Genomic DNA, 26990 nt, shown 5'->3' with positions numbered 1-26990 from the left:
ATAAGTATTTGGTATTGTAGATCTCTCCCCTCGCCCCGAGATAGGACACAAATCTGACCATGAAATTATTTTGTGTTTTTTATGCATTCTATACCCATTGCCTGAATGCCATTTTATGCACAATATTTCAATAGTTTTCTGCATGAAACAAAGTTTGTGTACATTCAACCATCAGAAAACAACGGGCTCATATCTCAGTCAGCCATGTGGAAAGTTTCAGATTTTGGAGTGTTTCGGATTTTAGAGTTCCGGATAAGGAATGCTTATTGCTTAACCTGTACTGTAGGAGCCCCCGGTGGCACAGTGGGTTAAACCCCTGTGCTGGCAGGACTGAAGACCAACAGGTCGCAGATTTGAATCGAGGGGGAGGCGGATGAGCTCCTATCAGCTCCAGCTCCTCATGTGGGGACATGAGAGAAGCCTCCCACAAGGATGATATAAACATCAAAATCATCCGGGCGTCCCCTGGGCAACGTCCTTGCAAACGGCCAATTCTCTCACACCAGAAGCGACTTCTGACACAACAAAAAAGAAAAAAAGAAAAAACGAAAACCTGTACTGTGCCACAGAAAATTCTGAATTCTGAATTTTGGGTGAAGAAAAGAAAGGGCACTTCATTCTTTCCCTCTCTCTCCCTCCCTCTCTGAGTGTATGTGTTTAAAAAGGATAAAAAGCCTTGGAGTACAACACAGAATAGGGATGCTGTTGGTGTACTGTCCACCCTGCTGCTCAACAGTATCTCCACCTGAGATTGCTGGGGTGATCTCGGGCCTGACATTGGAGTCCCAATTACCAATAGTACTGAGGGACTTCAGTGTCCATGTAGACATCACCCTGTTGGGAGTGACTCGGGACTTCATGGCCAGCATGACAACTATGGGGCTGTCCCAAGTTGTTTCTGGCCCAACCCATGTGGCTGGTCATACCTTAGATCTGGGGTGGAAGGTGATGATGGTGTTGGGGAACTGTCCACAGTTCCATTGTCATGGACCGATCACTACCTGGTCAGTTTTAGGCTTACTGTGACTTCTAACCTCCCCAGGTGGACATGTTTGGTCCTGAATGTCCCCTTTCACAACACAGAGCCTCTGCACTGCTCTTGACATACTGGGAACTGGTGGCGATGAAGCATGTGATGAGGGGACTCAAGCACTGCCAGTGAATGACCAAACATGGGTTAGTGCTTATTCGAAAGCCTACTCACGGCAATGAAGGCAGCAAAAATGTCCTACAATGCTGCCAACATTGCATCTGCAGAGAACTGTCCAGCTGAGCTGCTTGGGGTGGTCAGAGGACTTTTGAATCCCAATTCTTTGACTAGGATTCCTGACCAGTCGACAGCTCACTGTGAAGCTTTTGCTCAGTACTTTGTAGAGAAAGTCTCTCAGATCTGCTCCAACTTGGACACCAATTTGAATACAGTTTCTATGGATGTAACTCGGGCTCCTACTTGGCCAATTTTGATGGATTCTTTTCAGTTTGTTCAGCTGGAAGACATGGACAAGATCCTTGAGAGAGTGAGGCCTACCACATGTGTTCTGAAACCTTGCCCTTCCTGGCTGATTAAACGAACCAGAGGGGGATTGGCGGATTGGGTGAAAGTGGTGGTGAATTAAAAGAAGGCAAAATTCCAAGAAGTTTTAAAGAGGTGGTCATGAGGCCACTATTTTAAAAGCCATCACTGAATTCCACCCAATCAAATAATTATCGGCCAGTGTCTAACCTCCCTTTCCTGTGCAAGGTTCTAAAATGCGTGGTGGCCTCACAACTTCAGGGATTCTCGGAAGAAATGAATTATTTAGATCCCTACCAATCCCACCTCAGGCCTGGCTATGGAATGGAAATGGCTTTGGTCACCTTAGTAGATGACCTTGCAGAGAGCTCGACAGGGGGAATGTGTCTCTGTTGATTCTCTTTGACATCTCAGCATCTTTTAATACCATTGATCATGGTATCCTTCTGGGCTGGTTCACTAAGATGGGTCTTGGGGACACTGTTTTGCAGTGGCTCCAGTTTTGCTTGGAGGGCCACTCCCAGAAGGTAGTGCTGGGGGGGGGGGTCCTGTTTGAACCCCTGGCCTTTGTCCTATGGGGTTCTACAGGGGTCTGTTCTATCCCCCATGGTTTTTAACATCTACATGAAGCCACTAGGTGAAATCATCTGGAGTTTTGGAGTGTGGTGCCACTATTACTCAGATGATATGGAACTCTACTACTCGTTTCCACCCAATTCCAAGGAAGCCATCCTGATTCTGAACCAGTGCCTGATTCACAGTAATGGACTGGGTGAGGGTGAACAAACTGAAACTCAGTCTTGATAAGACAAAGGTTCTCTTGGTCAGTCAGAAGGCTGATCAGGGTATAGGGTTACAGCCTGTATTAGATGGGGTTACACTCCCCCTGAAGATGCAGGTCAGCAGTTTGGATGTTCTCCTGGATTCATCACTGACCATAGAGGTCCAGGTGTCAGTGTGACTAGGATAGCCTTTGCACAATTAAAACTTGTGTGCCAACTGCACCCGTAACTTGTGAAGTCAGATCTGGCCATGGTGGTCCATACCCTTGTCACATCCAGACTAGACTACTGTAATGCACTCTAATGATAATAATAAAAAACGTTATCTATATCCCACCATCATCTCCCCAAAGGGACTCAGGGTGGCTTACAAGGTGCTCCAGAGTGCATATATAACATGCAATAGGTAAACATAGTGCAAAAATATAAAACAAGTCACATAAAGTTATAACAACAATCCCTGTCAACGCATGTAGCATAAAATCAAAATAATACAATTTTAAAACAACAGTAGATAAAACTCACTGCCATCAATTCACAAGGTGCCAAGTGACTACATAGCGCTACACTTGAAGACTGTCCAGAAGCTTCAGCTGGTACAAAGATCTGTAAGCAGGCTGCTCACTTGAACACCGTATAGATAGCCGTCAACCCTCATGTTGCGGCTGCTCCACTAGCTACCACTTTGCTTCTGGGCAGAATTCAAGGTGTTCATTCTAATCTTTAAAGCCCTGAACGGTTCAGGCCCAACCTATTTGTCTGACCACATCTCCCGATATGAGCCTGCCCAAGCACTAAGATCTGCAGGAGAGACCCTAGTCTAAGTCCCACCTCTGTCTCAGGTGATTGGCGCGAACGAGAGAGAGGGCCTTGTCGATGGTGACTCCTTGGCTCTGGGACTCCCTCCCCAAGGACATCAGAATGACTCCTTCCCTGTTGTCCTTCAGAAAATAAATAGAAACCTTTTTATGGAAGGAAGCCTTTGGTTTTGTTTTATTTCATGTAATTGTTGGTTTGGGCTTGGCCTCACGTAAGTCCCCATCGGGGAGATGGAGCGGGGTACAAATAAAGTTTATTATTATTATTTGGGGAAGACAATTGATAGACTGTGCTAAATGGCAATGGACTTCATTTATTTGTCCTTTGTCTTTTGGAAGCAGTGCTTTAAACCTGGTGTCTTTTATACCATTCAAGTAGTTCTGCTTCATGTGTTCACCACATCTTTAAAAGAACTACTGAATCCACTTGTGTATAAATTGACATCATGTATAATCCGAAGGCAGTTATGGGGCCTGTAAAGATATCAAGGCAAGCACCAATGATGCATCAGAGGATCAGCCACTTTTGGTCACCACCATTTCCTTGCCCAATTATTTTTTTTTTAAAAAAAGCCAGAAGCAGTTCTATAGCAGAGGGAATAGAAGGGTGAGTGTTTCATTTAGTTTCTTCCAGGACTCCACTCAAGAGAAAGCAATGGTTCCTTTTAAAATGGGAGTTATGGTATATTGCCCATGAATAAGGTGATCCAGGTTTTTAGATTAATTTTTTTGACTACAATTATTAGAATTATGCATGAGTATATATGTAGGTATTAGGGCTGTCCAACCACGGAAAAATTTGTTTCTAAACTCTATTCGTTTTTAGGGGTTTTTTGCGTTTCGTTATTTAAAAGAATTCCGAAAATTTTCTTTTAAAAAGTTCGATATTTACAAAATTTCGGAAATTACGAAACAATTTCGAAACAATAACGAATCGATTCGTTAATGGCGGACGTGATTGCGCAATACGCTAAAAAACCCTCCAAATGGGACAGGGGGAACTTTTGAAGCTTCCCTCTCCCTCTGTTGTTGACTGTTGGTGTGATAATTTTTTTTTATCACTGATAAAACAAACAACGACTATAAAACTTGCACCAGACATACGGAAATAATAACGAAATAATAACGAAACAATTTCGAAACAATTACGAAACAATTTCGAAACAATTACGAAACGAATTGGAAAAATTCGTTTCATTTTTTAGTTGCTCCTGAATGGTTCAATATCTCTTCGTTATCAAAAAAATAACGAATTAATAACGAATTACGAAATTAACGAATGAAACCACCCAGCCCTAGTAGGTATCCAAACTACTGAAGGTGTTTTGGAGATAGGATTCAGCACTTTGGATGCCTTTTTCATGGTCAAATGAAAACCTTGAGTAGATCCACACTGTCCTAATGACATCAGTACTGTCATTAGGAGAAAGTACTGTTCTTTGGTCAGTAAACTAATGTCCCATATTTAGTTCCCTTAGATTTGTGTTCATGCACTAATATGATTGTTCTCCTCTGGGAGGTTTTCCAGATTCTACATTTTGAGCTAACACTTTCACATAGAATTAGAAACAGCTGAAAACATCAGTTGGCACCCCTTTGATTTTCTAGATGCTGCATTTCTGATACTGAATTCTATGGACAGTTGGGAATAATATCATAATGAAAGCAAGAGGCACCATGCCATTTGCTCTGAAAGTGCCATTATTCTCGTGTCCTTGTGATAGTAATTAGCACTTTAAGTCCTGCCAATATGTTTGGGGAACATCATTTGCCTTTGTATTTTACTGATTTCTTGAAGCATTTCCCACTCTTCTTAGCTCATTCAGTTCCTTACGCTATGTGGTGAAATAGTTCTCTAAACAATATAATGAAGAAAAGGGTTGAATTCGAAATTATAACAGGGCAAAGAACCTCCAAAGTCTCCCTCAGTCAGACCAAACATCTAGATAAATCTGATCGCCTCTCTGTACATGATCAGCATCCAATGTAAGCAGGGAAATGCCTAGAATTTTGTCTTGTATGGAGTTTTATAAGTTCACATAGTCATCCCTGCCTTTTATTTCCTCTTAAAACAAAAGATAACAACCCACCAAATAAGATTAGCCCTAAAACAAAGGTGAAAATCATGAGGCCATGCAGATGTTGTTGGACTGTACTTCCCAGCACACTTTATTCCTGGATATATAGGCTAAAGCTACTGGCACTCACGGTCCAGTGCCATCTTCACATTTTCTCCTCTGACTTGTGATGACATGGAAAAGTATCATACTTGCAGTGAGAACTGTGTGCAAGACTGTGGCCTATTCACACAACTAGTTCAATATTGGTGGTGCTAGCTAACAGGTTGGCCCTACCATTAGACAGAGTAAGGCAGCCACCTCAGGTGACAGATGGGAGGTGGCAGGAGGTGGCAATGACAGTTTGAATAAACCACAGTGTGGCTATGCTCCCCCCGCCCAAATCTATCATGTTCTCAGGTGTGGTGGAGGATGTTGTTCCATCACAGTTAAAATAAGATTCTACTTCTCAGTACATTGCTTCTCAGTACACTTCTCTGTGTATGTGGAAGAGAGGCCATTTTTCTTTTGCTTCTGGTGGAATAATGGCCTAAATAAGAAAAAAAAATACATCCAAGGAACCAGATTCCACATCCTGTCTCAAACTACAGACCAACAGGCACAAGCTAATTTGCCTTTTGGCACCACGATTGCAACACATTACTTCATGAAGCTGTGGTGACATTGCAATAATTAATCGGGACTAACTATAGTTCATACTTCCAAGTGTGAGTGAGCTTCTCAGGAGTATGAAACATGAAGCACTTTTATCAAGGCCAAAAAAGGAATGAGTTTCATTCAACACAATCAATTAAATACCCCAAACCTTAGGAATGCACTCTTCATTTGCACTTATTACATCCGAGGAGAATTTTAGAAAAATACAAATAAATCCCACTTATAGTCTAGTCCAATGTATGTCTTTTTGGAAAAAAGTCTCACTACATTTGGTAGGACTTACACCTAGGTGAGCATGGAGAAGTTTATAACCATAATGTTATAAAAGTATGATGGCAAGAGTACTCTTTAAACCCTGAAGCCTCCGTGGATGTCTGTACAATGACTCCTGTACGACTTTTGTAAAAGAAGAACTTTGAGTTGGCAGAGTCTGTAGGAAAGGTTTTATCTGATAAAATCCCTCTTTTACGTAAGTATTAAGGTTCAGGAAGCCTGTTCATGTATCCTTTGTACATGTAAAATTGCTCCCTCCATCAAGTGAATTAACTGGAGATTCCATATTCTTTAAGCATCACTAGACTGGACAATTATGAGATGTAAGAATGACATAGTTATGCACAGTAATTTTATTTATGCATCACTTACGTAAGCTAATTTAGTGGGAAATGCTGTTCCTAGGAAGGAATGGTTCTTCTCCTCTAATCTTAATTTATTTCCCTTATCATCAGAATGCTGAGTTTCATGGTCTTTTTACTTTGTTCAAATTATCCGTTATGTTCCAGGATTGCTTGTTTATCATCAGCTTTCCATTGCTAAGTGTCTTTGCAATACAAATTAAGACAACAGGATATATTGTCTGTAATCATTAAACTAATCCTACAATTTGAGTTTACTCTGCTGTGGAGAATATAATCAGAGTCCTCAGAACTTGGTGAATTTATATATCAGCCAAATTGATTCAGTCTCATTTCATTCAGTATGAGAAATAGACTGCATAAAACACTGGACTTGTTGCTTCATAGTGAAATAGCTAAACATTTTTGTTTGAGCAGAGAATCTATGTAATTGCATAAATAACACATTCTTACTTGGCCACTAAAAGTTAAATGATCTCATTGTGACTGTAACTGCACACTGTACAACATTGCTTGTCCCCCCCTCCTGAAAAGTCTGTTTACATCAGCTCCTTAACATACAGAAATTCATCAGAGAAACATCTTTTCTGTCACAGAGATACAAAGATGGAAAATTCTTGCACCTGCTGAATTTTTCTTCTTTCAAACATAAAGGTAACAATTTGACTCTCATCTTCAATGAACAACAACTTAAGAAGCCCCCAAACACAAAAAAGACACATGTACCCTGGAAGCATTATCTAGATTCCCAGTTGTTATTGTTGCTGCAACCATTTCAGTTCTTGGCTGGACAAATTTGAGAGGAATATTTCTTTAACTAATTTTATTTTTGACTGCTAGAGAAAAATATACTGCGTTTAAGAATAAGGAGCCTCCTTCTTTGGAGGCTTTTAAACAGAGCCCAGATGGCCATCTGTTGGGGGTGCTTTGAATGTGATTTTCCTGCTTCTTGGAAAGGGGTTGGACTGGATGGCCCACGAGGTCTTTTCCAGCTCCATGATTCTATTAAGTTATGGGGTACAAACAGAGGAAATCTAGTGAAAGATAACAATGTGAGGAATTGGCAGATGGAACACTTCTGCAGTATCTCATAGCTGAGATCCAGTACAACCGTGGTGGAGTGAGAAGTCCCATCAGTGTCTTTATGCTGGGTCTGAAGCTTACAAGGGGGAATGGGCCAGGACATCTAGCAACTTCAAGAACATCAGTGTCATTGGTAAAACCAACTGATAATGGCATCCCACTCCCACAAAGCTAGCTAGGAGCTTATGTCACACCATCTGGGTCACTCTGGAATGTGTCCATAAGAGAGCAACCAAACTAGTAAAAGGTCTACAAGCCAAGCCCTAAGAGGAATGGCTTAAGGAATTCCTTAATCTGGAGAAGAGAACATTAAGAGATGATATGATAGCCATGTTTAAGTATTTGAAAGGATGTCACATTGAGGAGAGGGCAAGCCCTTGTTGTGTCTTCCAACTCTATGATTCTATGATTCGGTTGGAATCTCAGCTTCTGAGAGTTGTAATGAACTTTGAAACACTACTCCTGCAAGGAAGTTTCAAAAGTCTCCTTGCATAACCTCTTAAAAATAAATAATTCCACCACTGAACCTTGTATTTTGACCCACAACTAGTCATGAATATTAGTTCTGTGAATATTTTAAATGTGAATGTCTAAATTTAGGTCCTGAAATGCTTTCCCTTGTAATGTGAATGTTGAAAGGATTTTTAAAAAATTCTATGCCAATAAATCTTAACTATCAGCTCACCTATCCTATCACCAAATCTAACCGCATGTATACTTGGGGACTTCAACACACATAATTAGAAGAACATAAATATGTGTTCTTGCGAGTGGCTTGAATCCTCAACCCAAAAAAATGCAATTCCTATTTTAATTCTGTTGACAATGAGAATGACTCCAGTGAAGCTGGGACCCTTAAACACAAACAAAATAGTAATCATTTTCCCCATTGCCAGAAATCTGTGAGTCTGTCATCATATCACAGCGTGAAGGAGAGAATGGCGAGAAACATGCCTGTTGACCTGCTCTGTCTGTAATTACTGGCCTAAGGCTAGGCCGGTAGCAAGAAGAGCTGGAAAACAATCACTAAATAGCCAATTAAATAGCAACTTGTCCTCAGCTACAGGAAGAGTGCCTGTTTTAAATGTTCCTGTACAAAACCAATGATATTGGGGGGAGCAGTAAAAGACCATATAGAAATATCTGTCTCAATTCCCACCTGCCTTACATTGTTTGGAGGTGTGCTGTTTTGAGAAACCAGGAGTTAAAGCTGATTTCATGTTAGAAACCTTAAATAATAAACTCTAATGCTAAAATGCCAAGCTGGACCTTTGAGTCCAAGAACAGACAACTATTGAAGTGTTTCTGCATGAGAGAACATGAGACAAAGAGCAAAGTCAAAAAGGCCTTTCCTTTTATAGCCCATAAAGAGTTCTGGACATTCTTGAAGTTGCTGAAAACTTGTGATTGGCTGCCAGTGATTGAATTATGTTTTCCACATATAATGGCACAGAGGCTCAGGATATTATAGAAACAAAAATATGCAGATTTTTTTTGTAAACACAAGCACATGAGATAGTGGGGTTTTGACTTTTAATTAATCCCCCAAAAGAACATATGATTAGGTGCTTAGATAATAAAAATAATATTAATTGGTCTTGAGGACGTATAGGGGGAAACTGAAATAACATTGGGGCATTATAGAGCAGCTTTCCAAGTGTACCTGGACTAATATTATTACTGAAATTGCTGGTTGAAATTAGGTAAGTATTAGCTTGAGTTCCAACTGTGAAGCCATTTGTTTACAATGTCCAATCATGAATTGAACAAAATTGGTTCATTAACAACAGTTCCTGAACAAAAGAATAAGTAAAACGGTCTTCATTATGGACTTATATAACTCACAACAGAGATTGTTAAGGAAGGCAGGAAAGTGCAGTGGTTGACAACACGTGACTTGATTCTTGTGTTGCTATCAGTCACTTCTGAGGCATAACTCAGCACAAACAAAATTAAACCCCACATGCCCAGTATGATCATTTTTGTTTTTAATGAAGGTGAACCCTAGGGTGCAAAACATTAAAATCAATAGAGCTTGGGCATAAAACACTGATTGTTTTAATTAAGATATTGTCAAGCTCTATTTCTAGATATTGTCAAACTCTATCTTTTCTTATTCATGGCCAGCAGGGCCAATGGTCAGCCACTAAGGAAAGGGGATGTGTGTTCACCACCCGAAGCTAGTGAACTCCAGAGTCAGGATATCGTGGAGACAGCACAACATGATAGCATGCACTCGATATAATCAAGACTGCAGTTTGAAGAATAAATTGGACATATGATTCAGAAGGATCCAGGTTTGAAAACTAGCAATTCAAAAGCAGATTGATGTAGTGTGTTTTGCTGATGTGTCATGTTTGTAATAATAATAATAATAATAATAATAATAATAATATAACAATAACTTTATTTTTATACCCTGCCACTATCTCCCCGAAGGAACTCAGGGCAGTTTATAAATGGAACAAAAATGCCCACAGACACAAATACAAAGCAGTCCATCCAAGCAAAAACACAATTAAAATAAATTATAGTTAAATATAACAATTCAAATAAAAGCACAATTCAATAAAACACAAGAGCATAAAACAGCAGCGTTAAAACTCAATCAAAACAATACTAAAAAAATGCCAGTAGTACAATGGACGTGACCAGGCTATAAAAGGGCCAAGCATGGGATAGTGCAAGAGAGTATTGTAGGGCACGGTAATGGATGAAGTGCAGAGAACAAAATATTATTAAGGAACTAGGGACTGGGCATTTGTAACTAGAGACTAGACGCAAGCTGAAATATTTCAGATGCAAGCTGAAATATTCAGGTTTTCAAATTCCTGCGAAAGGAGGACAATGTAGGGGCTTGCCTAATCTCCCTTGGGGGGAGTTCCAAGATGGGGGCCACCACCAAGAAGGCCCCCTCCCTCATCCCCGCCAACTGTGACGGTGGTGGGAGCAAGGGGAGGGCCTCCCCGGCAGATCTTAGAGCCTGCATGGGTTGATAGGGGGACATGTGGCCCAAAGATAGGAGGACCCAAACTGTTTAAGGCTTCATAGGTCATAACCTGCACTTTGAATTGGGACTGGAAACTTATTGGCAGCCAGTTGAGCTGCTTGAATAGAGGCTTCACATGCTCCCTATAATAAGCTTCAGTTAGAAGCCTGGCTGCCGAGTTTTGTACCAATTGCAATTTCTGGGCTGTCTTCAAAGGCAAAAATTGTAGAGTGCATTACAGTAGTCCAATCTGGATGTAACTACAGCATGGGCCACCATGGCCAAATCAGGCTTCTTGAGGTATGGTTGCAGCTGGGACACAAGTTTTAACTGCATGAAGCCCCTCCTGGCCACCACCGACACCTGAGCATCAAGCATCAGCACTGAGTCCAGGACAACCCAAGGCTGTGGAGCGGACCTGTGTTCTTATGGGAAATGTAATCTCATCAAGCACAGCTTGCCACCCTATACCCTGACTGGCCTTGCGATTGACCAGGGGGACCTCTGTTTTGTCTGAATTAAGTTTCAGCTTGTTAGCCCTTATCCAGTCCATCATGACTGCCAGACACTGGTTCAGGATCCAGGGAGCTGCCTTGGAATTAGGTGGAAAGGAGTAATAGAGTTGAGTCTTATGTGCATACAGATGGCATCGAACTCCAAAACTCTGAATGACCTCACCCAGCAGTTTCATGTAGATGTTTAAAAGCATGGGAAATAGAATAGAACCTTGCGGGACCTCACAGTCAATGGCCAGGGGTCAGATCAGGTGTTCCCCAGCTTCATCAACTGGGTGTGATACTCCAGGAAGGAGCGGAGCCACTACAAAGAAATGCCCCCAAGACCCATTTCAGAAAGTCGCCAGACAAAGATGCCATGGTTGATGGTATTGAAAGCTGCTGAAATATCCAAGAGAACCAACAAGGACACATTCCCCTTGTTTACTTCTCTGCAGAGGTCATCCATCAAGGCTACCAAAGCTGTCTTTGTACCGTGACCTAAAACCAGACTGCAATGGATCAAGATAATCAGTTTCAGCCAAGAAATGCTGGTGCTGAGAAGCCACCATTCATTCCAGAACCTTGCCCAAGAACGGAAGATTAGATATTGATGAGTAGTTATTGAGTACAGAGGAATCTAGGGACACCTTCTTCAAAATTGGTCTTACTATTGCCTTTTTAGGCTAGATGGTATTTGTCCCTGTTCCAACTAGGCATTTATAATCCTCGTAATCCATTATTCATTCTTACTCTAAGCAATCTAGAATATATTCCAGCAGAAGAGTATGAAGTAGCCTTCAAGTGGAGCAGAGTGTGTGTGCATTCAAGTCACTTACAAATGTATAAATATAATATATTTGCAAAAATCTACTCTATCAAATCTAGGCACCTAATGTGGTATAATTAAAAGCACATAATAGCAACAACAACAAATCTGATTAGTTTGCAAATTATTATAATTATATATAATCATTTTTGCATTCTAATTATGCATATTTAAGACATTAATTGTTCAATTTTCTTTCTACCACTACATTTCAGGCTTGATAGTAGATCAGTAACCACTAATCTGAGATAACCATGATAGAGTAATTTTTAAAGTGCAGGATTTTGGACAGGGAGACTCAAGGACAATTTTCTAAACTTGTGTTAGAGCCTGATAAGAGAAACAAGGGAAATGTTTTGAAGTACATCGACTGGCTCTCTAAGTATGAGGTAGGTGGGATGTGACGTAGAGAAATCTTAATGAAATAATCACTGGAGCTATACCATTCGTGGGCTATTTTTGGATCATTACGTTGGTGCTGCATTTTCACAGTCTCATTACTGCTAAAACTTCCAAATTAAGCATTCATTTATTCTGTGTTTAGGGCAAATGGAATCAACAACATGCCTGTGGTGAAAGATGTGACAATGTAAAGTAGATCTTTTGGTATCTACTATACAATACTGCATCTCAAAAAGACCCTGTCATTCACTCATTCTCTCACTCTCTCTCCCCCCTCCTTTCTTTGCCTTCTTTTTCTTCAAGCATTTTAGAGAGGCTTGTTAAAATGTTGTAGCGTGAATTGAGGATCCTCCTTCTATGAACACAAGGGTGACTTTACCAAAAGGCCTTCACCAGACTTCTGGAGATTATCCATGCCATCCCTCCATCTCTGCTCAAGGTCCTCCAGCCCATCATGTAATGTTTTAAGGACCAAAAACAATGCCACAGGAAGAGGAGTGGTAATTGTAAATTTTGATACAACCCTATGAATTATGTTGCTATTTTTTTCTGTGATGCCAGTCAGTTTGTTGAACTGTTCATTTATTCAACCAATTTTTATCCCATATGTTAGGATAACCACACACACACACATATATAGATTAATTTTTAAAAAAACCAAAGAACAACACATATCATCTTTTTTTTTTTGATGTTATAATTAATTTTATTTATTAGAATTTTCCGACACAAATATAATACCATCACATCCGCTCATTGTTAGAAATTCAGTTACTAAATTACATTCTGGAAACATATCACATACCATATAACACATATCACATTATAATTACCTAGTGCTCTTGTCTGTCTCCCCTTCACCTTACCCTTGTGTCTTACGATTTTACACCCCTCCTCCCCCCTCCCCCACCCTTCAGGGAACAGTAAATACCTTAATTCAGAACTTAATTTAAGTGAACAATTGTATAGAGAGAATGGTTTAGCACCTTGTATCTTTCATTTCCTTCCACTTTTTCTATCAGTCTTTCCCATTTCTGCATCCAAGTTTTCTTAAGTCGGCTTGTTGAGTATTTGCTTCTTTTTTCGTAGATGTACTCGTGGAGCATATATTCTGCTAAATACTCATACCATTTTTTAACCTCCCATTTTCTATAATCTTTCCACCCCAACGCTACAGTTGCTTGGGCAGCTAATATCATGTATTTTATAATTTCCTCCCAGTCTTTGCAATTATCTTTTTTGTCTAATTTCTTTGTAAAAAGTTCTATTTTATTCAAGGCCAGTTTATAACCTATTATATCTTCCATTTCATTCATTACCTTGCTATAGAACTCTTGTACTCTATCACATTCCCACCACATGTGGGAATAAGAGCCAATTTTCCCACATCCATGCCAACAAAGTTTTGTGGTGTTTTTTGTCATCTGGGCTATTTTAATTGGGGTTCTGTACCATCTAGTCAATAATTTCCTTTGCGTTTCTCTGATCTTTATATGCTTAAGACTTTTAATTGAGTCAATCCAATTTTCTATTTCTAAAACTTTATTATTTAAATCTTCTTTCCATATTTCTATCAAGGCTTGTTTCAAGTTATATTGTATTCCAATTAATTTCTTATAAATAAACCCCATCAGCCCTTTCTCCTTTTCTATTTTCCATTTTAGGATTTGGTCTAGGTCTGTTTCAGGGCCTTCTTTTTTCTTCTCTTTAATGATCCTTTGTTTTAATCCATTCCAAAGAAGCCAATTACCTTGACCGCATTTACCCTTTATTGTCTCCCAATCCTTAATTGTCCCATCTGAGTTCAAGAGGTCTTTTATCAGATTCATTCCATTCTGTTTCAACTTTGTTATAACCTTACCAAATGTCTGTTCTTTTCTATTGTCTAGAAACCCTATTGGGAGTATATCTACCCTATTAATTTGTAGTTTGTTTTGCCATTTTTTCCAACATTCCAAAGATGAGATCAATGGTCCCCCTTTAGTTTCTGTTAAGATTTTTTTATCAACCCGTCCTTTTAAACATAAACAGTAGTTCCATCCATTTATTGCTTTTTCAATTCTAGTCCATCTTCTTGAATCATCAAAATCTAGTTCTATCAGTCTTATTAATTGGCAGGCGTCGAAATAATTCTGTAAATTAGGGGCACCCCATCCTCCATTCTCTTCTAAGGAATAAAATACTGATTTGGGAATACGATTTTTATTTGTTCCTTCTATCCAATTTTTAATCGAAGAATCCCATATCATCTTATCATAAAAGCCAAGTGAGGAAAGAGGGAGCAGCAAGGCGAATCTGTCAACCCATGCACAGCTCCCTCTCACAATGCTTTTCCCATCACATGGTGAAAGTGTTGCCATCATAGGGAGGCCTTGTGCTGACTCCATAAGAGCCAATAGAACACGGAAGCCTCCTGTGTTGCAGGGAAAGCAACTGGTAATGTTTTTACCCTGGTTGGGGGCAGAGCCACAGGCAACATCATCTGATGGCTGCTGTGGGGCTCCGTTTGCTAAGCTGGCTCTAAGCATTCTAGGATGCTTATTTTTAGCCATATGATGAGGTTGATAGTCTGGGTGGGAAATAAAGCCTTCTGTCCATGTCTAAAATGATGTTTTTATAGCTAAGGCAAAATATCCTGTGACCTGACAACAGGTCCACACACAGACCTCTCAGTCCCGGGAAATGGTCCCTCACTGGAAGAAGGTTTTTTAGAATGCACTTCATTATGTGCTGAACCTCATATGCGCACATGTTCTTGATATAAACACAAGCAGATTTGCATGTGTGCATATCAGGTCCAGTGTATAACAAAGTGAATAAAAAAAAAAACCAATTTCAGTCAGATCTCTCTTTTTACCCAATAATTAATTCATGCTCTCTTTAATATTATAAAGTTTAAAAGAAAAAGTTTCAGAGAGTTCTAACTGCTTTCCTATTCTGCTTCCTTTGTGCCACCTGTGTATCTGTGGCTCTGTATTTTGACAGCCGATCAGCTGATCAGCTGTTTTGGGTTTTTAAAAAGCACATGTGCACTGGAGCAATCCACACAGGGTGAAGAGAAGGAAGCACATGTTTTGCATGACTACGGGGATATACAGTTATGCAAAGGTGCACATTTTTAAGGCAGAATTGGGTTTTGAGTGCACCTTTTCAACACATGCTTTTCAAGTGTTAACTTGATTGCATGTTGGCTAAAAGTTGGGTTTTTGGCCATGTATAGAAGGGCTCTGAATCAATGCAAGAGGAAGAAAGCATCTATACAAACTTTGAGCTGGTATTATTGAATATTTACTCCTGAGTTTTAGGTTTGAGGGACTGGAAAAGTTTCAAATTTAGTAAATCCAAAGCTTTTCAACTTTCTAAAAATGCCTTGTTTGGGAACATAACTCAGTGCATGAATTTTACCTCTAGAGTTGTTATGTGCCTTCAGATTTTCTTCAATTTATGATCACTCTATCCCTGGCTTGTCCTGGCAAGATTAATTCACAAGAGGTTCATCATTGCTGTCCTCTTAAGGCCAGGGAATGTGCCTTGCCCAGGCTTACTTGGCAGATTTTCATGGCTGAGCAGGGATTCTAGGGATCAAGATTGCTCTGGAAGGTCCATTAAGGACCTCTTCACATGGGGCTAAATAGTCCCATTTTGCCACTTTTCTTTGCAGCCTGGATGGGGACTTCCAAGCACCATTCGATGATGCTTGGCAGGCCCCACTCACATTCCTCCTGAAGTGGAGAGAAAGCGTGGGAAGGTGCTTCTTCCTCCACCATGGGTCTTTAAAGATATACTCCATCACTTTTAAAAGCAGGTTTTCCAGCTAAAAGCTTGGAAGTTCAGGCTTGACACAAGTTCATTTACAATAATACCATGATAATAAAAAAGATTTTATAGTGTAAGTTATAATCTAATAAGAATAACAACACTTGACTCAAATGGCCATTTATTTGGCATCAGTTGCTTGCCTGATTTTCCTCTGCCTTCATTTTATGACTGCATGTGCTAAGTTACTGCAAAGAGTGCTAGATCCACTCACTTTCATAACCCTTTAATTGTTCAAGAGACCTGGAAAGATAAAATAAAGTATATAATTTATAAAGCTGTGAATGAAACCTCCAGCTCTAACTTTAAATCCACATTAAATTGTAAGAGCAGGAATCATTTCTTGTTTTGCTTTACTCTTAATGCCTTTTCTAAAATGCTCACAAATATCTCTTGGACCCCATGCTGTAGTTGTAGAAAATCAGGCATTAAACTGAACCAATGTTTCCTTTCAAGGCTGCAATACAGGGCTGGTTATTCCCACAAAGGACAATCTTGTCATTTTCAGTGGATAATGTTATTATTCGGCACACATGGTATTTATTTTAGTTACTTTGGGGGATCCAAGTCATTTGCCTAAACAATTGTTATCTTTAGCGAATCTAAATAAAAAGAGAGCTTTGAACAGCAACTCCCAGAGCACCGCTCAGTTTATTCCTTACTGCTGTTGTGGTTACTAAATACAGGCTTGTAAGCGGAGGGTTTATTTGCCTTGTTTTACTTTTCTTCTTGCTTCAAGACCAAACCTGTAGAGAATATGTAATATTTGCTGACATAGTCCAGCTCTCAAACTCAAATACTGCTTGATAATGTTACCAGGGACAGTTTGCTGACACTAAATAACAATCTTACATAATATATCCATTGCTCTTCATATTATTGAAGTCATTTAAGATAATTATTCTCACATTTCTCTGAATTACAAAAATGTAGTGCTGCCACTAATAGTGCTGTATGAACATTAATGAGTTTTCTGTTGTACTGTACATCAAATTGCTTTTGTATTGTGTGTTTTGAATATAAGACCCAAGAGGCCCTTCTTCCAGCCCTCACTGGTTTGCCTGTTGAGGACAGAGGAGAGATATGGCTGCCCCTAGACCCTGTAACTCCCTAGAATGCCCCTTTCCTTTCTGTTCTTCCAATGGCAGTGGACATCTTTTATTCTTACTTTTAGAACTAAAAGGTGTATATATGTTAAAAAAACCAAAACAAAACAGGGTGCGAGGTTGCTTCAAATCTCCCTGCTTTTAACTCACCGTGAGAAAAAAGTGGGATATAAATTCTATAACCAAACAAACTTCATTTTATTCTTTTGTATGTAGGTGGGTTAAAATAAAACTAATTACTCTTCACCAAGCCTACCAAATGAGGTATTGTTCAGTTCACTACACTGCAGTGTTGTCTTCAGTGAATGTATTGTCTAAGCTAACACTGGATCAATTGATGAGTTAGTGGTCTACATGATAACCATGAGAAGGTTACCCAGTCCAATATCTGAGTAAATGCTATGATAAATGAGGCCAACTGAAGAATGATGTTAGGGTTGCATTACAATTGCTTGGATTCTTAGTTTCTCATGGCATTAAGGACCTGTCTAAAAAGCTAAGGAAGACCTAGACCCTAGACTGAATGGATTGTCATCTTGCCACAATATATATTTAATTCCAAAATTAGGAATAAATAATCATTTTTTAAAGCCAACACAGAAAGCATATGACGCAATACTGTTAACTGTGATGAGCCTTGATGACACATACCCATCAACTGTCCTGATTTGGCAGTGACCATCCTGATTAACCCTCTGCCATCTCATTTTTCAAGCGCTTTGCCAATGTTCCAGTTTATCTCCCCTTCTTCCACTTCCCTCTTTTGCCACCAGCTTATTAAGTTGCTGCAAACCAAGTTCAAATTGCAAACACATTTCTAGTTCAATTAACCCAATGTTGGGGGAAGGGGGTCAGAATACTGCCTTTTCAAGAATGCTCAGGCATAAACAAACTGTTGCAACCCCTCCTAGCTTCCCTTCCCTTCCTTATTAATAACATTTGCCATCTTGTAGTGAAATCTACCTTTTAGGCGAACAGGCCAAAGCCTGAATATCAGTAGCTGTCGTCTTGAAGGACAGGCAGAAGCAGGAGGAGGAGTCAAGCCGACTCCTGATTGGGTGGAGCAATTAGGGGAGGAGTCGGTTGAGAGAGGGAAAGAGGCTGTCAGTTTTGACAGGAGAAAGAAGTGTCTTGACATCAGACACAGAGGGATGGGATTTTAGGAGAGGAAGCTAAAATAGGATCTGACAGACGATAGATAGACAGCTTGCACAAGCCTCTCTTTGCTCACCACAAAGATCAACCACTAAATCAATCCATTTTTTCCTGCACTTTTTACCCTGAAGAATCTAAAACTTTTATCTATTAAAAAACAAAAACTGAGTTCAGCTACTTTTTACCTATTTCTTGCTACAGAACTAAAGTGACACATATGGATTTTGCATCAATCCCTACAAGTATAATGTGAACAAAACAATTGCAAAGGCTAGTGCTATCCTTTGCGGCATTCGCTGTGTTTATTGTCACAGCATAGGTATTGGTTTCCTTCCAGAATAAGCAGAAATAGATTAATTTTTTTCCAGCTGTGTGCTTGTATAGGGACCACTGATAGCTTTTATGTCCTGGCTTTTAATGCAGTAATCAGTCTTTCAAAGAACGTCCAGCAATAAACAGCATGTGGGATCCGAAAGAAAGGGGAACACAATACTACTCACAGTACAGTAACCATAAAAGAATGAAGGCAGCTCTTTCAGAAGTGTCTGAAATTTAGTCTAGAAGTAAACAAAAGTTTTATCCAATTGAAGGATTAATATCCTTCCCACTATGATAAACTATCTTCATCAGTTAGAAATTACCACATCAGAGCATGTTGTGCACAAAATGTATGTGGATCTTACTGTTTCCTGCTGCAAAAGGAAACAAGAAAAGCTGGCGGGTACATTGTCAATTGAAACTTTATTTGGCATCAAGGAAATTAAGATGTCAGGTTGCCTATGTCTTTTGTTATCACTTGTATCTAACATAACTGAGATATTGGCTGCTTTTAAAAAGATCCTAGGAATGATTTCTCATAGTTGAATGACAGGACACAATTTGAATGTTCCAGAAATGTTATCTGTCATGCTGCCAATCACTGAGCCCCTACATCCCCAGGTTTTGTTTCTGCACAAACTGAATTTATTTTGGAGATCCATATGACTTTTTCTTCATCTTGAAGTATTTCCTGGAAACCCTTGGCTTTTTATTCCCACTTCAAAGGTCAATTTAAATTACTGCAGTAGTGGGCCTACGAGCCCACGAGGGCCTTGAGATCATCCGGGGAGGCCCTTCTCTCGGTCCCGCCTGCCTCACAGGCACGTCTGGCGGGGACGAGGGAGCGGGCCTTCTCGGTGGTGGCCCCCCGGCTGTGGAACACCCTCCCTGCTGAAGTTAGACAGGCGCCCTCCTTGATGGCCTTTCGTAGGGGCCTGAAAACATGGCTCTTCGAGCAGGCCTTCAACTGAGTGTATCTTGGAATGACACTGGAATGAACTAGGACTACGAATTTCGGCTATGACCCCAGGACTTGACGAAGCGGATTTTTAGTATAAGTATATGTTGTGTTGTATGTGTCTGGTTTGTATTGTCGTGATTCACTGTACACTGTCTTTCTTTGTTGCTGTTCACCGCCCCGAGTCGCCCTCGGGCTGAGAGGGGCGGTCAATAAATGCAAGAAATAAATAAATAAATAATAATAAATAGTTTCCAAAATGAAATGTTTCTCTTTGTTTGTGTTATCCCAGAACTACCCAAGATGAACAACATCTGTAAGCACAGGACACAGATTCAAAAGAGATCAAGTGAAGGAAAGAGCATCACAAAATGATCCTAATAATTTATTAGTGTGATATTGCTGAAATTTGAAAATAACATCTGAATAATAAGAAAGAAGGCTCAGTGGAAATTTGTGAAAATCTATTTCTGAAATGTTAAATGAGTCTAGATATCACACATGAACAGTGAGGTGGGAGAACACAAGTGATTGTGTGAAGGAGGGGTTTGGATATAAACCTGGAAATATATGGGTAAAAACAGATCTTTTGTATGAACCCAAAGCCAAGAATACTGGGTTAGATAAGTTGGACTGACTACAGTAAGGCAACTTTCTATGCTACTACTTATATTTACTGTTAAAGTATGTCTGTTTACTATGGTCAAAAGCAGTTGCATGGTGCAGTATGTTGAAGACTCCCAAATACTTTGCATCACAGAAATAATACTTGTAAATCATCTTTTGTGAAGGAACACCTCTTCTATTTCTATGCCATGTGAAGTATTTTTAAAAAACCTACTAAAGCAACCTGGTGAGATACAGGGAAGTGTTCAGGTGCTTAGTGAGTTTCTTCCAATTTATACAGTTTTTGGATAACAAAGACATAGCCCCCGTTCTCCCCCATCTGTTTCAAATGAATACATGGAGACAAAATAATTGTAGACAAGACTGGCTTGTTACATTTCTCCATAGGTTGCCATTCTCTTTCTGAACTGCCGGTGTTACTCATGAAAGGAAACTAGAATTCTTTGAAAATGTGCCTGAAAATTAAAATTAATTAGCTTGGTGAATACAAAGAATGAGGACTTGAACTGAGATTTTAGCTTCTTGAATCATTACAACAGTCACCTTTCTGAAGTTTACGTCTGTGCTTTATCTGGTTATTTGGCAATGGCAAAACAATTGGAAGCATAGAAAGAAAACATCAAAATTAAAAACAAATTTGTGAAATCAATATCACAGTGATAAAATAAATTTCCTTTATTGTACAAAGAAATGGATAGTCACACAACTAAACAGAATACACATACACATAACATTCAACTTGGATCAGTTTACAGACTGCCTTATTTGACTTAGGCTGGAAGTCTGAGTTTGAATACTAATGCTGTATCATATCCTGTTGCCTAACTTTAAATATTAAGAAGCGGCTGTAACTTTTTTTCCTCTCAGAATCAAATCTTTATTGGACTCTACCTATATAACCATAGACTCATAGATTTAGAAAGAGCTTTGTGGACCATCAGGTCCAGTCACCTCCTTGATGTAGGACCTCCAGTTAGAGCATCCCCAGCAGGTAGCTGTCTTTATGAAGATGTACAAAGAAAGAGATTCCCACCACCTCTGTAGACAATTGATTTCATTGCTGAACCACTCTTATCATCAAGGATTTCCTTCTAATGTTAACTTCAAATCTCCCTGCTGTAACTTCAAACCATTAGGCTGTTCAAGACAGCAGAGAACAGGTCTCCCTCTCATGCCACTCTTCAGTTGTCTATTCTCCAAGTTGAACATGCCCACGTCCTTCAACCTTTCCTCATAAGTTTTGTTTTCAATTTCTCTTACTATCCTTATTGTCCTTCCCTGAAGCTTTCCAATGTATCTATATTCTTAAAATGAGACACCCCAGTACTTCAGAGAAGACCTGACCAACACATATTTCAGTGGGACTATTACTCATATTGATTTGGAAACTATTTTTTTTAATTCATGCTAAAGTAGTATTTGCCTCCTTTGCAGCATCATCTCAATATTGGCTCATATTGAACATAAAATCATCAATAATCCCAGGGGTCTTTGCACAAGTGCCGAATTTCAGTCAAGAGGTGCAGTAGATACGACTGACCAGGTGCAGAGGATTTTGAATAACAACAGTAGAGTTACTACCTGTGTGGGATTTTTTTTAAAAGAAAGAATTTTTTTCCGCCCAATGTGGGCAGAGGAATTTTTTTTCTGATAATATCAATATCAAACTACAGAACAAGGTGACCCTTGTTAAGAAAACAGCAAAATTTCAAGAGTGGTAAAGTGTTTTAGGTAGACAGGAAGTGAGTAATGAGAAAGAGGAATCTTTACATATCTACCCCACATTTTGCTTTCTCTGCAACATCCCAGTACCCATTTCCACTGAATGGAGTAAACATGACTCTATCACATTTAGTTTGGCCATTTACTCGAAGATAAGACAAGTTTTTTAGCACTTTTTGGGAGCTGAAAAAGCCTCCCTCAGCTTATAGTGGAGTCAAGCTGGGCAGTAAAACCTGGAGGCCATTGCTTGCAAAATAATATTTTTTTCCTCCTCTTCCCCTCCTTTAACAGTGTTTTTCCAAATCCTCTCTTGCTCACTTGAGAGGGAGAGAAGCCCTTGCAAGTCAGAAATATCAATTAATCTTATAAAAACATTTTGTTCTGAAATATTGTTAATCTCTCCTACAGATATATAAGCAGTTCCCACTGCAAGCCTTTGCCTATGTTGTACCTATATATCTGTATATATCTATATACGTTAATTTTATATATGATTTTTCCCCTCATATGTTTGCAGGTCTTTGCAAATCCTATATACATATAGACAGAGATTTCCATGTACCTGTATAGATAGATAGATAGATAGATAGATAGATAGATAGATAGATAGATTCTTTTTATATATGAATTTTCCCCTCACATGTTTGCAAGTCTCTGCATATCCTATTAAAAGGGCTTCTTTGCTTACATTGGTAGATAAAGGAAGAACAAGGAGGCTATAGGGCCTTTGTGAGGAGGAAATGGGGAAAATCCTGACAGGAGATAGGGAAAAGGCAGAATAACTTAATGCCTTCTTTGCCTCAGTTTACTCACACGTAGAAAGATGTCCTCAACCTCAGCAATATGGAGTGAATGAAGGATTAGGGGATATCCAACCCCAAATAGGAAAACAAGTTGTCAAGGAATATCTGGCCACTGTAAATGAATCCAAGTCCCCAGGGCCAGATCAACTACATCCGAGAGTGTTGAAGGAACTAGTGGAAGTCATTTCAGAACTATTGGCAATCATCTTTGAGAGTTCTTGGAGAACAGGATAAGTCCCAGCAGATTGGAGGAAAGCTAATGTGGCCCCTATCTTCAAGAAGTGAAAAAAAACAACAACCCAAACAATTCCTGTCTGGTCAGCCTCACATCAATACCAGGCAAGATTCTGGAGAATATAATTAAGGAAAGGGTCTGCAAACACTTAAAATGAAAGTGTTCATTACTGATAGTCAACATGGATTTATCAAAAACAAGTAATGTCATACTGATCTGATTTCTTTTTCCAAAAGAGTTACAAGCTAGGTAGATGCAGGGAATGCTGTGGATATAGCATATCTGGTTTTCAGTAAGGCCTTCAACAAGGTCCCCTATGACCTTCTGGCAAACAAACTAGTCAAATGTGGGCTAGGCAAAACTACAGTTAGGTGGATATGTAATTGGTTAAGCAAACGAATCCAGAGGGTGCTCACCAATGCTTCCCCTTCATCCTGGAAAGAAGTGATGAGTGGAGTGCCACAGGGTTCCATCCTGGGACCAGTCTTATTCAACAACTTTACTAATGACTTAGAAGAAGGGCTAGAAGGCATGATCATCAAGTTTGCAGATGACACAAAATGGGAGGGATAGCCAATACTCCAGAAGACAGGAGCAGAATTAAAAACAATCTGAACAAATTAGAGAGATGGGCTAAAAATAACAAAATGAAATTCAACAGGGATAAATGCAAGATACTCCACTTAGGCAAAAAAAAAAATGAAATGCAAAGATACAGAATGGGGGATGCTTGGCTCGAGAGCAGTACATGTGAAAAAGATCTTGGAGTCCTCATGGACAACAAGTTAAACATGAACCAACAAGGTCATGAAGCGGCAAAAAAAGCCAATGGGATTTTGGCCTGCACCAATAGGAGTATAGTGTCTAGATCCAGGGAAGTCATGCTACTACTTTATTCTTCCTTGAACAGAACACTCCTGCAATATTGTGTCAAATTCTGGGCACCATAATTGAAGGGAGATGTTGACAAGCTGGAATGTGTCCAGCAGAGGACAACTAAAATGGTCAAGGGTCTGGAGAACAAGCCCTATGAGGAGCAGCTTAAAGAGCTGGCCATGTTTAGCCTCAAGAAGAGAAGGCTGAGAGGAGACGTGATTGCCATGTATAAATATGTGAGGGGAAGTCATAGGGAGGAGTGAGGAAGCTTGTTTTCTGCTGCCCTGGAGACTAGAATGCAGGAAAGGTGTTTCTACCTGAACACGAGGAAGAACATTTTAACTGAGAGAACTGTTCAGCAGTGGAACTTTCTGCCCCAGAGTGTGGTGGAGGCTCCTTCTTTGGAGGCTTTTAAACAGAGGCTGGATGGCCATCTGTTGGGGGTGCTTTGAATGCAATTTTCTTGCTTCTTGGCAGGGGGTTGGACTGGATGGTCCATGAGGTCTCTTCCAATTCTATGATTCTATGAGCCAACAGAAAAACACTTTAAATGACTGTATTGCACTATACAAGGATTTTTCATCTGACATCATTTTTTAACATATCTTGGAAGAACATAGAGCAACCTCTGACTTTAAAGGACCATAAAACTAAATGGAATAGGCCCAACACTGACAAAGTGTCTGGGGAACACTCCTAAGTCACTCCTTACACAATTTAAAAGCTTTTTCTTCTATTCCTCCAGGTCTGCTAGTACTAAAGACTTCTGACCTTGCTTCCGAAAGAGAGTGCACAAGAAAATAGCTGCTGGCAGAGATCACCTGTAGGCATGGGACAGGGTGTTTTCAGTATGCTGATGAGACTCAAATATATTTCTCCATGCTTTCAAAAACATCTTCAACTAAGGATAGTGTGTCTCCCTTAAACATATTACACCTATCCTGAACTCATTTCACTGGCTGCCAATCAGTTTCCTGGCAAAGTATAAGGTGTTGATCTTTACAGTCCTGCACGGTTTGGGTCCTGGTTACCTGCAGGATAACCTTCTCCCGTAAAATCCGCCTGAAACACTAAGGCCTTCTGGGGCGCAGTTACTCTAACCAGCCAGAACCCGACTGGTGACTGTCACCCAGAGGACCTTTTCATCAGCCACCCCAAGACTGTGGAATGACCCACTGGAAGAGCTCTGACAGCTAGATCAGCTGTCAGAATTTTAAAACCATGTAAAGACTCATCTGTTCCAGCAGTTTTTAAACATGATTTTTAAAACTTATGTCCTTTGTTTCATCTCTATTTTGTGTATTTTAATATTTATTTCATAGAAATATGTTTAATACATATCTTTTATAGAAATACATTTTAATATGTCAGGAGATGTAAGATACTCAACATTTCTGCAAGTGAGAACAGTGTCTTGGGTCTAACCACAGGTGTCACTGTAATTGGGGTGTGGTGGCCAGTGCTTGTACAACCTATATACAATAGTGTTATAGACTATTGTATATAGGTTGTAGTAACCCTGTGAGAGTTTAATGAGGGTTGAAGTTTGATGAAGAGAGAATAGAGAGATTGAGACTGAGATTGAGACTGAGATTGGGGTGTGGTGGCCAGTGCTGAGACTATTGTATATAGGTTGCAGTAACCCTGTGTTAGTTTAATGAGGGTTGGAGTTTGATGAAGAGAGAAGAGATAGATTGAGTTTAAGATTGAGATTGAGAGAGGGAGGGATTTTGTTGTACATACTATAAATGCTGTGCTGGTATTTGTACTCTTTGTACTTTTGCTGCAACCAAAGAAAAAAAGCCTTCCATTTGGAAAGAACCGCTGTGGGTCTGTGTTGTTTATGTTCCAGAGGAGACCACTTCGTAGCAAGCAGGTATTTTGCTCCCTAACAGTGAAGAACCCCTTCTGCTGTGAAATAGGGAATTTCAAACTTTTTGAACTCCTGAAATAATCATGATCGGTTTGCACAAATGTATACCATGAATCTTTGCATGATATGACCATCCTATAGCATTTCTCAAAAAAGCAGCCATGCCTGCTGCATGATATTCTCATGCTTCCTATTTCTTTTGCATTGTGAAAAAATATTCCACAATAGTATGTATACGTAATGCTATACTTTACAAAGTCTTGCCTGCTAACTTTTCCTTATTTATTTTACCAAGTCCCTGACTACTTGCTTCCTTATAATGAGGGATATTTCCAGGACTTTGCTGGGTAGGTCCTATAGACATTACTTCATTTTGAGAGCAGGGCAAGCAGTAAGAACAAAATCTGTCAATATTTGCCTGACTTTCAAAGTGAAAGCTGGCTCAACTACATTTTATTCCTTTTTTCATATTTGCTTTCGTCAAATACAGAACTACTTGGATTTCAGGGAGAGAAGCATTTCCAAAAATGTTGAAACCCTGCCACTGTTTACTGGTTAATATTACCTGGATAAAAGCTATGCAGAGCTTGGTCGTGCATGGAGTTAAATTTGATACCTATTTAGCATTGGAACTGCTTCTACAATGTTTGCAATGGGGCTGGAGATACCTTTACACTGCAGAATGAATGCTATTTGACACCACTTTTACTACCAGGGCTCAATGCTATGGGATCCTGGGAGTCAAGCATGTAGCCAAGGGGGGCCTTGAGGAGCTTCAGCCCCCCCCCCCCCGAAATTCTCATGGTGGTCCGTGAGAAGGCCTTACTGGTACATTATTTAAACTGTTATGTTTATTCATATCATGATCTGATATCCATACTCAATATATCCCATATGCATGGGGGTATTGGGGTAACGATACAAAAGGTTTATTTATTATTTTATTTATTTGGAGTGCTTCTACCCTGCCCTTCTCAACCCCCTAGGGGGGGACTCAGGGCGGCCTAGGTGGGACTCGGCAGTTTGCTAGGGTAGACGCTCTTTCACTCAGACTCAGCCCCCCCCCGAACCAAACTCAGTCCCCCCCCCCCCCCCCGGAATCAAAATCCTGGCTACGGGCCTGCTGGGAGTTGTAGTTCTTTAGCTGTCATTGCCAAATAGTGCTTTTGTCTGAAGAGTACAATGGCCACTCTCCCCATGTTTTAGTCATAAGAATACATA

Source organism: Anolis sagrei, chromosome 2 (assembly GCF_037176765.1).
Source record: "Anolis sagrei isolate rAnoSag1 chromosome 2, rAnoSag1.mat, whole genome shotgun sequence".
NCBI lineage: Eukaryota > Metazoa > Chordata > Lepidosauria > Squamata > Dactyloidae > Anolis > Anolis sagrei.
The sequence above is the reverse complement of the archived record's forward strand: the minus strand, read 5'-3'. Positions refer to the sequence as shown.